The sequence below is a fragment of the Vanessa tameamea genome, chromosome 2 (assembly GCF_037043105.1).
Source record: "Vanessa tameamea isolate UH-Manoa-2023 chromosome 2, ilVanTame1 primary haplotype, whole genome shotgun sequence".
Lineage (NCBI taxonomy): Eukaryota > Metazoa > Arthropoda > Insecta > Lepidoptera > Nymphalidae > Vanessa > Vanessa tameamea.
In genome coordinates, this window is record NC_087310.1 from 10,909,472 (window position 1) to 10,923,128 (window position 13,657).

The 13,657-nt window shown below is 32.7% G+C and overlaps 1 protein-coding gene across 1 annotated transcript in view; it reads left to right on the forward strand.

Annotated features, from left to right (window-relative positions):
* The window catches only part of LOC113401991 (protein rolling stone-like), a 234,273-nt gene that overhangs the window by 54,373 nt on the left and 166,243 nt on the right, over positions 1–13,657 (forward strand). The gene's annotated exons all lie outside the window — the stretch shown is intronic.

Sequence of the window (13,657 nt, forward strand, 5' to 3'; positions counted from 1 at the left end):
GAACTAAGGTGTAATGTTCCTTGTGCCTTTGTTGCACTAGATCACTCACCCTCCAAGCTGGAACACAAAAATACTAAGTATTGCTGTTTAGCCATAGAATATATTATGATGAGTGGTACCTACCAGACGGACTCGTTCAAAGCCGTACCACATTACATTTTACATTAACAGCCTGTAAATTTCCCACTGCTGGGCTAAGACCTCCTCTCCCTTCGAAGATTTGGAGCATATTCCACCACGCTGCTCCAATGAGGGTTGGTGGATACACATGTGGCAGAATTTCGTTGAAATTAGACACATGCAGGTTTCCTCACGATGTTTTCCTTCACCGCCGAGCACTAGATGAATTATAAACACAAATTAAGCACATGAAAATTCAGTGGTGCTTGCCTGGGTTTGAACACGCAATCATCGGTTAAGATGCACGCGTTCTAACCACTGGGCCATCTCGGCTCTACCACCAAGTTAAGGTAATTTTTTTACACGTTTTAACAACTATATTTTATTAACCTTGATAGGCAAGAAAAACTGAAGAGCTGTAGCCTAAATTACATAATACATATCATTTTGTCCTGTCCTTGACATATTAGTAGGTATAGTATTCACTTGTATGCATTGAGGTATATAATGCAATAATGAATAAAACACGTTAGTACGTTTTTATATATTTAATTTATTGAAAGTTAAAGTTAAACAAAAAAACATATACAATATTTTTTTTCACAAGACGCTGTCTCTAATTTAACAATGAAAATTTGAATCTATTAAGTGTCCCAAATATAGATTTGAAAAACGTAATAAGAGACTTAATTATCCATATAAAATACCCTTATTTATAGATAATTAAGGCGTATAATCGTTTGTATTGCATGAAGGATGAGATGAACTTCGTGAGATAATAAGACGGCTAGTTGAGCTTATAAATAACAATCTGTTATATGATTCGTCACGTGTGAGATCAATGCTTTGTAGTTCATGCGTCTTGTTATCTCGTGAGATTGTGTGCACTCACTATGTATTGATGTGTGTATGAGGTAATCAAAATAAATTTAACATCTCACATTTTAATACAAACAAAAAACGTTAAAGAAAAATACTTCTAAAAAAAGTTTCACCCTTGTTATTCGAACTGTTTTGCAGGACCAAATTCGAATTCGCAGAATGCGATTGTGAAATATCAGTCAAATATAATAATTAATAATCTAATGGCATCATAAAAGCTTATCACCGTAGTCGGAATTTAATATTTCTTGTATGAGGTACAAAGTGAGTTCTTACAGAATAGTACTGTTGATCTCCTTGAAGAGACTCGAAGTTAAACTAAATTGCAAGCAAATTTATTAGCTCACGTAGCCTATTGTACAAGTCACAGAGAGAGTGCTTAAGATCGAAAAAATGTTTATCTCATTTTGGCAACAATTTTTATTATTCTACTCTTGTTAGTTCACGGAATCGAGTTGTATGCATATCGTTGTAAAGATAATTTAATGTAAACCAATTCCTTACTTTAAAAAGGATGTGATGTGATAGAAACGTAACAAAATATTATATAGTTAGTTACGTAGAACCATAGTATAGAATAGTATAGGTATATAGCTTAGATTGCAATTTATTATTTGTTTAAGTAAAATAATTTAGGACGCATATTGTGAAATATTGTATCAGCCGAGGATGCATTATTAATCCATTAGCAATGTAAATTATTATTAGATTTGACTTCAATCGAGAAGTTAGTCTTCATTAGAAAATAGTTTTAATTATAAATTGTAATTTTAAGTAATTGGTTTTTTTTTCAACCATCAACGTAATTGGCGCAGTCGGTAGGATACTCACGGGATATATCTACAATACTCATACATCGAGGAATACTTGGATAGCCCGGGAGGTTCTGCTCCAGCTAGAGTATCCTGAATCTACGGACCGGTAGCAGTTACGAGGGGAATCAAGAAATCGATTCATCGAAAGAAAACCAGATGCAACTAATGTAAGTACACTAGAATAATTCTCGTGTTGCTTTCCTTCTACTCATAAGTCCTTAATTTCATTTCAAAATGTATCACCCTAGAACCTATAGGTCTCGGAAGCCTGGATTTCGTCAGGCCCCGCCGTAATTTAGCTGATAGTAACAGATATATAGATTTAGATTTAAATTTAGATACATTATTTGAATTCGATAAGATGGCCCACGAACAAGTAATTCAAGACCCTGATGTAATTTTTAAGGCCCTCCGCCTTGTTCCAGAATTCGATTGAAACCCAAATGTTCTGACTAGATTTATTAAATTATGTGACCAGCTAGCTATTCAATATTTTAATTCTGCACCGGGTAGTGAATTTTCAAATATTTGTTTATTAAACGGAATATTAAATAAGATCACAGGCACAGCCGCTTGCACAATTATTCTAACGGAATTCCTGATAGTTGGCTAGGTATTAGAACTGCCTTAATTAATAATTTTTCGGATCAACGTGATGAAACGGCACTTTATAATGACCTCTCGTTAGGAACGCAGGGTAATAAAACCCCGCAGGAATTTTACGAACATTGCCAAAATTTGTTTAGTACAATTATGACATACGTGACCTTACATGAGACTATACCTACGACTATCCAAGCGAAGCGAGACTTGTATAAGAAAGTAACAATGCAACCATTTGTTCGAGGCTTAAAAGAACCATTAGGATCGCGTATTAGATGCATGCGTCCCGATACGATAGAAAAGACGTTAGAGTTTGTACAAGAAGAACTAAATGTAACGTATTTGCAACAGAGAAACGAACCAACTAGAACTCAACATACTATCAACTCTCAACTCAACACAAGACCGCCTAACTACCACGTACCGGCACCCAACTGGCCTGTACCCGCTGGACAACGCCCTTTGCGACCTCTGTCTCAAGCTTTCCAATTCTCTGAACCGATTCGACAATATATGCCGTCTACAGTCTATAGTAGTGGTATTGACCCCGACTATCCCTGCAATTCGACCCAATACAACTTGACTGAAAGTAATCAACCACTTGACGAAACACAACCAGGAGGAGCAGGATTTTCAGATGGTCTCGATATTACCAAAACCAAGATAGAGTTAAATCTCCAAACCCAGAGGCAGTTGCCTTACATTCTAATCGCGGACCCTCCATTGAAATTACTTATAGACACCGGCGCCAACCAATCTTTTATTAGTCCTGAAGCCGTCGAGAAATACTTTTATAACTTTCCGTGAAATTACGATCCTTTCGAGGTAATAAACATACACGCGACCAGCCGTAATAATTATTCAATTATGTTACCGTGTTTTGCTGAGTTCAATGATTGTAATAACATAAAATTTTTCATTTATCGTTTTCATAATTATTTTGACGGGTTGATAGATTTAGATTTATTAATTAAATGGGAAGCTCGGATAGATTTAAAAGAATGTAAATTAATCACTCAAACCTCGTCAAATCCTATTAAAATGTTTAACTCGCGAAATATAAATTTATAGGAGGATATAATACATCTGATGGCGAAGTTTTTATTAAAGAACAAATCATTTGTAATTGCATAATTCATTAATGCGTCACCACCGTTTTGAATAGTTGCGGATACATAGAAGTAGAAAACCCACACCGAACGATATCATATTTTCGCTCGTCCGGTATGTGTTCATTTATTTAATACTGAGTGCACGCGTATTCAACAAACATATTTACGCGTTAAAGATGTGATAGCGCGGTTACCGACATATCATTTAAACGAAGAAGAGAAAGCCAACCTTATAACTCTTTGTTCGCGGTACATTTACTAATAAAATCAAACATAAAATTAGAACAACCGATGAGGTGCCCGTGCACAGTAAAAATTATCGTTATCCATCCGTGCATAGGAACGAAGTTAGGGATCAAATATCTAAAATGTTGGAGCAAGGTATTATCAGACCATCTGATTCTGCGTGGAGCTCTCCTATTTGGATTGTTTCAAAGAAAGCGGATGCTTCAGGCAAACAAAAATGGCGCCTAATTGTTGACTTCCGGAAACTAAATGAAAAGACGTTAGATGACAAGTACCCCATCCTCAACATCAATGACGCTTTAGATAAATTAGGAAAATGTCACTAATTCACTACCTTAGATTTGACTAGTGGATTCTACCAAGTAGAAATGGATCCACAAGACATCCCAAAGACCGCTTTTAATGTCGAACATGGACCTTTTTAATTTCTCAGAATGCCCATGGGCTTAAAGAACTCTCCATGGACGTTCCAACGAGTCATGGATAATGTACTCAGAGGACTTTAAAATGAAATTAGTTTATCTTGATGATATCATCGTGTTTAGTACATCCCTTCAAGAGCACATGATAAACCTCGAAAAGTATTTAAAAGGTTATGGGAATCTAACTTTAAAATACAAATGGTTAAATCCGAGTTTTTAAAGTTAGAAACCGCTTACCTCGGTCATATAATTAGCAAAGATGACATTAAACCTAACCCCGATAAAATCAAAGCCATTGAAAACTATCCGTTGCCTAAAACTCCAAAGGAAATAAAACAAATCTTAGGACTTTTAGGATATTACAGAAAGCTTATACCTGAATTTGCTCATGTGACTAAACCCATGACTAAATGTCTCAAAAAATCCAATAAAATCACCCTAGATTCCGAATACATTAACTGTTTTGAAAGATGTAAGACTTTACTGACCAACGATCCCATACTGCAATACCCTGATTTTACGAAATACTTCATTTTAACGACAGACACCTCAAATGTAGCGATAGGTGCCGTTCTTTCCCAAGGCTCAGTAGGTTCCGATAAACCTATCTGTTACGCTTCTAGAACCTTAAATAACAGCGAACAGAACTACAGTACTATAGAAAAAGAACTTTTAGTCATAGTGTGGACTACTAAGTATTTCAGACCTTATCTATTTGGCCGTAAATTTAAAATTCTTACTGACCATAAACCCCTCCAATGGATTATGAACTTGAAAGAACCTAACTCTTGACTTACTCGATGGCGACTTAAACTGATTGAATATGACTATACAATTATTTATAAAAAAGGAAAATGTAATACCAATACAGATGCCTTGTCACGTGTGCAATTGTATAATGAGGAGACTGAATCCCTTCTTAAATAATGTGGAATTGACTTATCAATTATACCCGAACCATCAGGATCCTCTACTGCCACCATACATACATCCAACGAAAATCCCATTTTAGAAATACCCATTACTGACGAACCCCCTTAACAAATTTCATAGACAAATACACTTTACTATAGTTAATGTAAAAAAAACCTAATGTGACTAAGCCATTCGACACTCATACACATACAAGTATTCAGATATCAGAGTTAAATTTAGAAGAAGACCTAATAAATGCCGTAAAAGAATATGTTAATCCCAAAGTTAAAACAGCCCTTTTAATCACCCCAACCTTAGCAATGCACACAGTTATTCCTATCTTACAAGACAAATCTAAAAGCTCTGCTATGAATCTTGTTCTCACAAAGGTAGAATTAGAAAATGTTAAAGAATATTTGAGACAACAGGAAATAATTCGTCATCATCACGATGGTAACACTAACCACCGTGGAATTAACGGATGTTACTTAGCCTTATCTCGCAAATACTATTGGCCTAGGATGAGAGACCAGATAGCAAAATTCATTAACGAATATACCATTTGCGGACAAGCCAAACATGATAGAAATCCCATCAGAACACAGTTTAATGTCGTGCCCCCAACCACTAAACCTTTCGAAATTATACATATGGACTTATTTACGGTACTAAATGAAAAATACGTTACTTTCATTGACGTCTTTACTAAGTATGGCCAGGCATATCACCTACGTGACGGAACAGCTATTAGTATATTACAAGCCCTTTTACAGTACTGCACTCACCATGGCGTTCCCGTGACAATTATTACTGACAATAGAACTGAATTTACCAATCAATTATTCATGGAATTTACTCCTCTTCACAAAATTAACCACCATAGAATACTTGCACATTCACCTAATGATAATGGAAATATTGAACGATTTCACTCAACACTTTTAGAACATCTTAGGATATTGAAGTTGCAATATAAAGATGAACCCATATTTAATCTCATACCATATTAGCCCTTATAGCCTATAACAGTTCGATCCATAGTTTCACCAAATGTAGACCTTTTGACTTGCTTACTGGACACTTTGACCCCAGTCAAGTCAAGTTAGTCTTAATTAGAAAATAGTTTTAACTATAAATTGTAATTTTAAATAAATAATTTTAAGTAATTGGTTTTTTTTCAACCATCGTACTGCTACCAACGTAATTAGTTCATAAACATTTCACGCCAATCAAGTGTGAAACCTGAAAACACTGTAATTTGTGAAAAGAAAAATCTCAAATGGAGATTTATTTTCTAATTCAGATTTTTCTTTTAAATAAGTTTATTTAATTTTTTATTATAATGAAACAACACTGAGTAGGATAACTTACTTAGTGTTGTTCAATATATTTAATAAAGAACCAGTTTATACACCTTTATTTAAGATTTGGCAATAAGCAGAATTGTTTTTTTTTTATTCAGCTATATGTGTTGTGCATTTGTGAAGTTTCAAATTGAAAATGTGTGTTTGAATTATCCTTCTCTTGTAACATTCATATTAAAACGACATCAGTTTTATTTGTAGGTATATTTATTGTTCATAAAAATTACGTAAAAACTTTACATAAATATTTTTTTGTATAAATAATATAAAAAAGCAATTTACGGTTCGATATTATGTTAACATCGGATATCAGATATCCGGCCATCCTGTAACTCAGATAGTTGCATATCCAAAGGCCAGTTCCAGATGTTTCATCTATTTGCTACCACCCCTTGAAACCCTGTTCAAAGTCCAAATCTTGTGCAAAGTTGAAGCAGCAGTAATTATCAAACCTTATAGTATACGTTTCGCTATTCAGTAAATTAGACTTAACAAAAAAATTATTTTGGGATTGATCTAAACCTACCGGAGCATTAATTCATCGGAATTGTACTAATAGCAATATTTAGTATTTATTGTGTTCCAGTTCGAAGAGTGAGTGAGCCGGTGTATTACAGGCACGAGGGATATACAATCTTAGCTCCTAAGTTTGGTAGCGTATTGGTTATGTACGGATAGTAAATATTTCTGTCAACACCAGTAGTATAGTATGAGGACCCTCTTACTTAACACACATGAGAGCTTCGTCGAATGCTGAATTATACAATCGTTTTAGCTCGATGGGTCAACATTGTAACGACTCGACGATTTTCAGCTTATTGTATCAGCACTCTCTCCAAATGACATACAATTTTACTAGTATGTGTTTACTTAGTGGTCAAAATTTGGCTGTTTTTTTTGACGCATTCCCAGATCTGTCAGACCTCTAGTCAGACTCGAGTCAGTGTCAGTCTGTCTAGATATATAATTCATCAAAGAGTATATATTTGATATATCTCTATATTTGTATTTAAGTTTGTCAAGTATAGATCGCTGTGTTTAAAAATAATTAAAAATCATGATATATGGAAAAGGAATAGAATTTACAATAATTGGTTATAATATTGGAATAACGGTATACCGTACCTAATTACTGCTCTCTTTCTCAACAAAATTGAATAAAAATAAAAACCTTAAACAAAAAACACAAAGACAAAATGTAATAAACCAAGAAAAAATATTCTAGATTGACAACGTCATCTTCTTTTTATAGGTTGACAGGTCAGCGAGGCGTAAAACCTCTTTTGCTTCTAAAAATAAATCTAGGTATTTATTATTTAGATATTACCGCTATTGATTTTGAAGTGCCTAGTAACAATAATACTTAATCGAAGTTTGTACAAAATATAGACGGAAGATAAGGAGTAATTAAACGCGTTCAAACATATGTGTACCATTACCCTTGCCTTAAATTTAATCTTATATTTGCACGCTGCCCAGTGATATATAACGTTTGTTAATTAGGTTATCATTCTGCGGCATCTACAAAGGGACCAGGCTTAAAAGGCTCGTTGATATTAAAAAGTCCGCTTATAACTTTTATCATAAATCACCCTTAGGCGTCGCGGGGCGCGCAAAAATGCCCACTTTGAAGAAAAAATATGCAAGTAACGACAGACGCAACTTGAGAGCTTTTTTAAGTTTAACGTGATGGTGCTTAGAATTAATTATCTTGGACTTTTGCAATGTAATTCGTTTTCGTCGACGCCTTAGTTTTTTTGGAAATTTGTAAAAATAGCATAAGTGAAAATGAATGTAATGTAACTTTCGCCAAAGACTTACGACTTTATAAAATTGATTCGCTGTATGATAATTCAATTTATAAGCATATTAATTATATAATTTATTATAACTTGATCACTTCTATTGAAGTTTTATACGAGATAATCCTTAATGTAAATATGCGGTACATCGACATAGTGCGGTCTCAATTTTTTTATCGATAAGAAAGTAACAAATGGTCAGGATATTAGATAGCAAACCTAAAATATTTAAAAAAAATGCATATTTCTTATTTAAATAAGTTTTTAATAAATAATAGTTTCATGTAAATTTATTAAATCACTATTAATAGTAATATTCCTTAATTACAATATTAGTTAGATTATTTAAATATAATAAAATGTTTGTTATAGTATATTTATAATCTTAATGTTCAAGATCGAATATATACATATAATTTAAGTGCAAGCGTTACGGGTTTTAATATATAATTATAATATAATTACAACAATGTTTTCAATAAATTCAGTTTAGAAGATAAACATCCAGCGGGTAAAGAGTCCCGTGTGATCGACAAAAGCAGTGCCTCGAATTATGATTACCCTGAGCTTCACTGTAATAATAAAACATCGACACGCCTTTATCGACTGCCCGCTCGATAAGCATCCGTGACGAATTCGCAGCACTCGCACCATGCACTATACCCGCATGTCGATAAACACGCCTATGTAATGCCGACCAGCACTAAACGACGATATCCGACCATACCACCTCCCCTTAAGATATTTATTACTTGAACGACACATTCAGTTACTCCGTTTATCAATTTTTGAAAAGAAAATGGCCGAGATATTGTATCGATAAAATATTATTTCCAATTATAAACTTCGTTTCAATTTTATTTTTTCGTTTGTTGTAATATGTAATAATGATATCGTGTTGTCTGTCGGTTTTGCGTTATCTGTGTAGCTATATCGTTTATTTTGCTTTGTTGGTACACAAGAAGAATTTATTTAATTAATTCTCACATTAATTTGCTTAAATTTTTTTTTTTGTAATTAGAGAGATCGTAAATACGTTTGTAATGGATTAACACAATCTTTAACTAAGTTACGCAATTTGTTAATATTTGTAGTTTTCACACGCTGCGCGATTGTTTAATTATTTGTAACTTGTATGCCAAATAGAGTCTAATTCCAAGATAACTTGTTTAAGTGCTCGTATAGCTATATAAGCCATTAATATCCCCAAAAGGTAATAAGTGTCAATGTCGATTGATTGTTTTAAAGTTTCCTTAGGTGATATTATTGCCATGGCTGTAGAAAATGTTAACTTATTTTAATTGATTCAATTAAAAGGTTATTTTTCGCTTATAATTTATTACTAAGTATCAACATTTCTAATGATCGATTTAAGGTTTATTTATTTCTTTTTCTTCAATGTTCAATGCAGCGTCAATGTTTCAATAGTATGTAGAGTCATGTATCTCGATGGCCTTATTTAAATAAAGTATACATCTATCTTAGGTATATACATACATTACTTACCTACTCAAGCGCTGTGAAGTTGCGTGAAGTGACCAATGAGGATTGATCATTCTAAATTCAAATGGATTGACGTTTGAATGTTTAATGGAGCATTTTGCTTGTATCTTGCGTTTGTTGTCTTTGTTTACTTATGGGTGTATGTTTTCATCTTGGATTTTTTCTCAAGATCAAGTTGCTTTGTTTTATTGCCTACTGTCACGACGTTAGTTAGGATTGATAGCAATACACATACTTTTTTTAAATTATAAATTTATTCTAAAATTTTAGTTATAGCAATTTTAGAATATATTATTGTGCTTAATATTTCTTCCAAGGAGTTTTTATATATTATTATCTCTTATTTCCATTACATTTTGCACTAAAAGAGACCTGTCTAAGAATGCACAACAAAGTCACAGTCACACAGTCTTGGCCCTGAATCTTGACTTCAGTTTTAGAAATTTTATTCTAAGTTTCAATTAGATAATTAATATCTTTATATTAGATATTCATGAATTTTTATAATTAATGTTACAATTTTAATTATTTTTTTCCAGTTAAGAAATGGAAAAGTCAAACTTATTTTAGAGAAAGAAAAACATTAAAAATGGGTTTTTCTTTGCTGTTTTGAAATCTTATTGTCATATATGTAATAGTTGCATAGATATTGTTTATATAACACGAGAGGTATGTCGAAATAATAAATAGGATTGTGCACATTATATTATGGTAAATATACTTTGACGCAACTATTTGTAATCCGGCATCGTTAAAACCATCCTGAAGGGTGATTCGATGTCAAACTTTATAAAGAGCATCTTTTTTGTAGATTGATAAGACTTATCTCATATCTGTAAAAAATTAATCATCCGCTTTACTTTTAACAGCGTCAATATTTGGTTTATGTAAATTTTTTAGGTTTCCTCGAAAACAAAAGTTTCAGATAAATCACAGAATACGTCAATCATACACCTACTGATATTACTACATCAGCAGTCCAGAGGAAACAAAAAATCATATTTATTGTTCCTAAAAATAGCATTTATTAGATACAATGAATCAAACGAATCAACTATAAATGCAAACACGAATAAATATTCATTATTTTATATAGGGATTGGTTATATCATCGTTACATAAACGTGTTTTCCATAATTACTTGAAACTACTTACTTTAATTTAATTGTGTAGGTATTGAATATTTCATATCATCATTTTGGTATCATAATTACCATATTTGGATTTAGGTATATTATTTATTAGATTTTGAAGGTACTTTATGAGATTGTTTCAAATCTAAAATAGATTTATGGTGAGTCATCGATCAAATTTATAAATAAACATTTTTATATATACATGTTTCGAAACTAACAATTTTAACAAAATAATCAAGTTCTCTTAGAACTTTGAAATTGTTACCGGTAACCGAGAAGCTATCTGGAAACCGGCTGTCATGGTATGGGCATGTTATGCGGAGGAATGAGGACCACGTTGTGAGAAAGGTTTTTAGAATGGATACAGAGGTAGGGGACGACCAAAGAAATGATGGATGGATTGGTGAAAGACGATATGGTTAGAAATACTTTACTTGTGAGATGACGTCCGACAGAGAAGTATGGAAGAAGAAGACATGCTGCACCGACCCCAAGTAAAATTGGGATAAGGGCAGGATGATGATGAATCAAGTTCTCTTAGATATTTACTAATTTCAATAAATGTCTGCAATGACCCGATATGCGTCACTCTGTTATGATGAGTAATTGAATTAATGGATAAAAAATTACAGTTACTAGTTAATTTTTTAATATTAATTATGTTTGGAATTTGGTTGCTCTTCAAGAATCCCCTCACACCCTATTTCACTTACTCGATAGTAGGTAGTGCAACCTACTCGGTGGTAGGGCTTTGTGCTAACCCGTCTGGGTAGGTACCACCCAATGATCAGATATTCTACCGCTAAACAGTAGTACCCAGTGTTGTTATGTTCCGGTTTGAAGGGTGAGTGAGCTATTGTAACTACAGGCACAAGGGACCAAACATCTTAGTTCCCAAGGTTTGTGGCACATAGGCGATGTAAGGAATGGTTAATACTTATTTCTTAAAGTGACATTGTCTACGGGCGATGGTGACCAATTACATCATCAGGTGGCCCATTCGCTCGTCAGCCTACCTATACCAAAAAAATAATATCCAAACGTTTTGTTTTTTGTTCTGGGATATACTCGTCGTATATTTACCTATAGATGGTTTCTGGCTGTAACTGCGATTAATAAAATAAAATGATACCACTAACATATTTTTTGGCGTCTGTATTTTTCATGTACATATATTTTTCTCAATTAATCTCAAGCTGTAAGTTTTATATATATATTGTATTTGCTATATCCTATTGGATTAGCATGATGGACAAAGTTGAGTTTTACGCTCAGTTAGTTTATAAAGCGCGCTTTAGTTTTGTTCAGGAATTTTGCTGCTATTCTCTAATTAACTTTTTTTTCTATGTTTGGAAACACTTACAATACAAACTACCCTGGTTGATTTAAATTTATCAACACTTTGAATAGAAATCGGTTTCATTTAATAGATAACTAGAGCAGGGTTATATTATTAAATTTTTAAAAATCTAGATATTTTCAACATTTTCAGTATGTTAAAATTATTGTACTAAGTAAGTACCTACTGTCTTTCAATATCATTAATTATATTTATGTTGAAAATTGCAGAAAATATTTATAAATTGACTGTAAAATGTTTGGGACATCAAGCCTGCTAATTATGCGCATGCATGGTTTATTAATCATATTAAAATTTTAGTAATTATAATGTATTATCTTATATTTTTTTTAATAACCATTCAGTAGTCAAAATAATCATTGTTAAAATTTGAGGAAAAACTATAAAGTGTAATTGTAATCTCTCCTTTTTTTAATTAAATTTTATTTATTATTAGTTAAAGATATACAAAAAGTCGTAATCATAGAGCTATTCTGTAACGGCAAACTCTACCTAACCCAAAAGAGAAAATCGCAGCGACAATATTAGAATTGAGAGTTTTTACAGAATAGCACCAAATATAACGTATACTGTTAGAAATATTTATGCAGTTGCAATAATATTAATATAATATATTTAATATATACATATTTTGTTATTGTATCCGCTTTCAATGATTACACCGATTTCAGAACGTTATTCGTATGTCTTTGAAATTAACACAAGATTATTCCCATAGTAAAATTAGTAATAAAATGATTGTCACCGTTATAATGTAAATAGAAGATTTCTGTGAATTTTGATTTTAATTCATCCTCAGAATTATAAGGTTTATAAACTTAATCAAATAAAAATATATTTCGTATTTATTACGTTGTTAACATTTTCTAAGTGATACGAAGGATTAGTAATATCGTGATAACACAACCTGCACATATATTTCAACGTGTTAAGACAGTAAGAAGTACTACGTATAATTATTTTTTTAATATATTTGTAAAGCTTTATATTATTTATACACGGGACATAAAGGTAATACCTACTTAATTGTAACCATATTGAGCTTTCATATTGCAAAGCTTGCATTTAATTTATAATGGCGATACTTTTTAAAATTGAACATTTGTATCGAGTGTATAATTTAAATCTCTTTTTCTGTATTCTCGTAATTTACATACGCTAAATAAAAAGCGGTGTCATCACAAATATATTTGGAGGCAATATAAACATAATATCAATTTAAATTCCTTGTTAGTGGAGCGAAAGCCGACATCATACCTGAAATTGGGCTTTTGTTATTGGCTAGATGGTGGACCAATCGCATGCTCGCAGAGCGCCGCTCCGCTCGCTCTCAGCGGGTCCCGGCAGAACGGGCGGGTCGAGCAGCGAGCTCTCCTC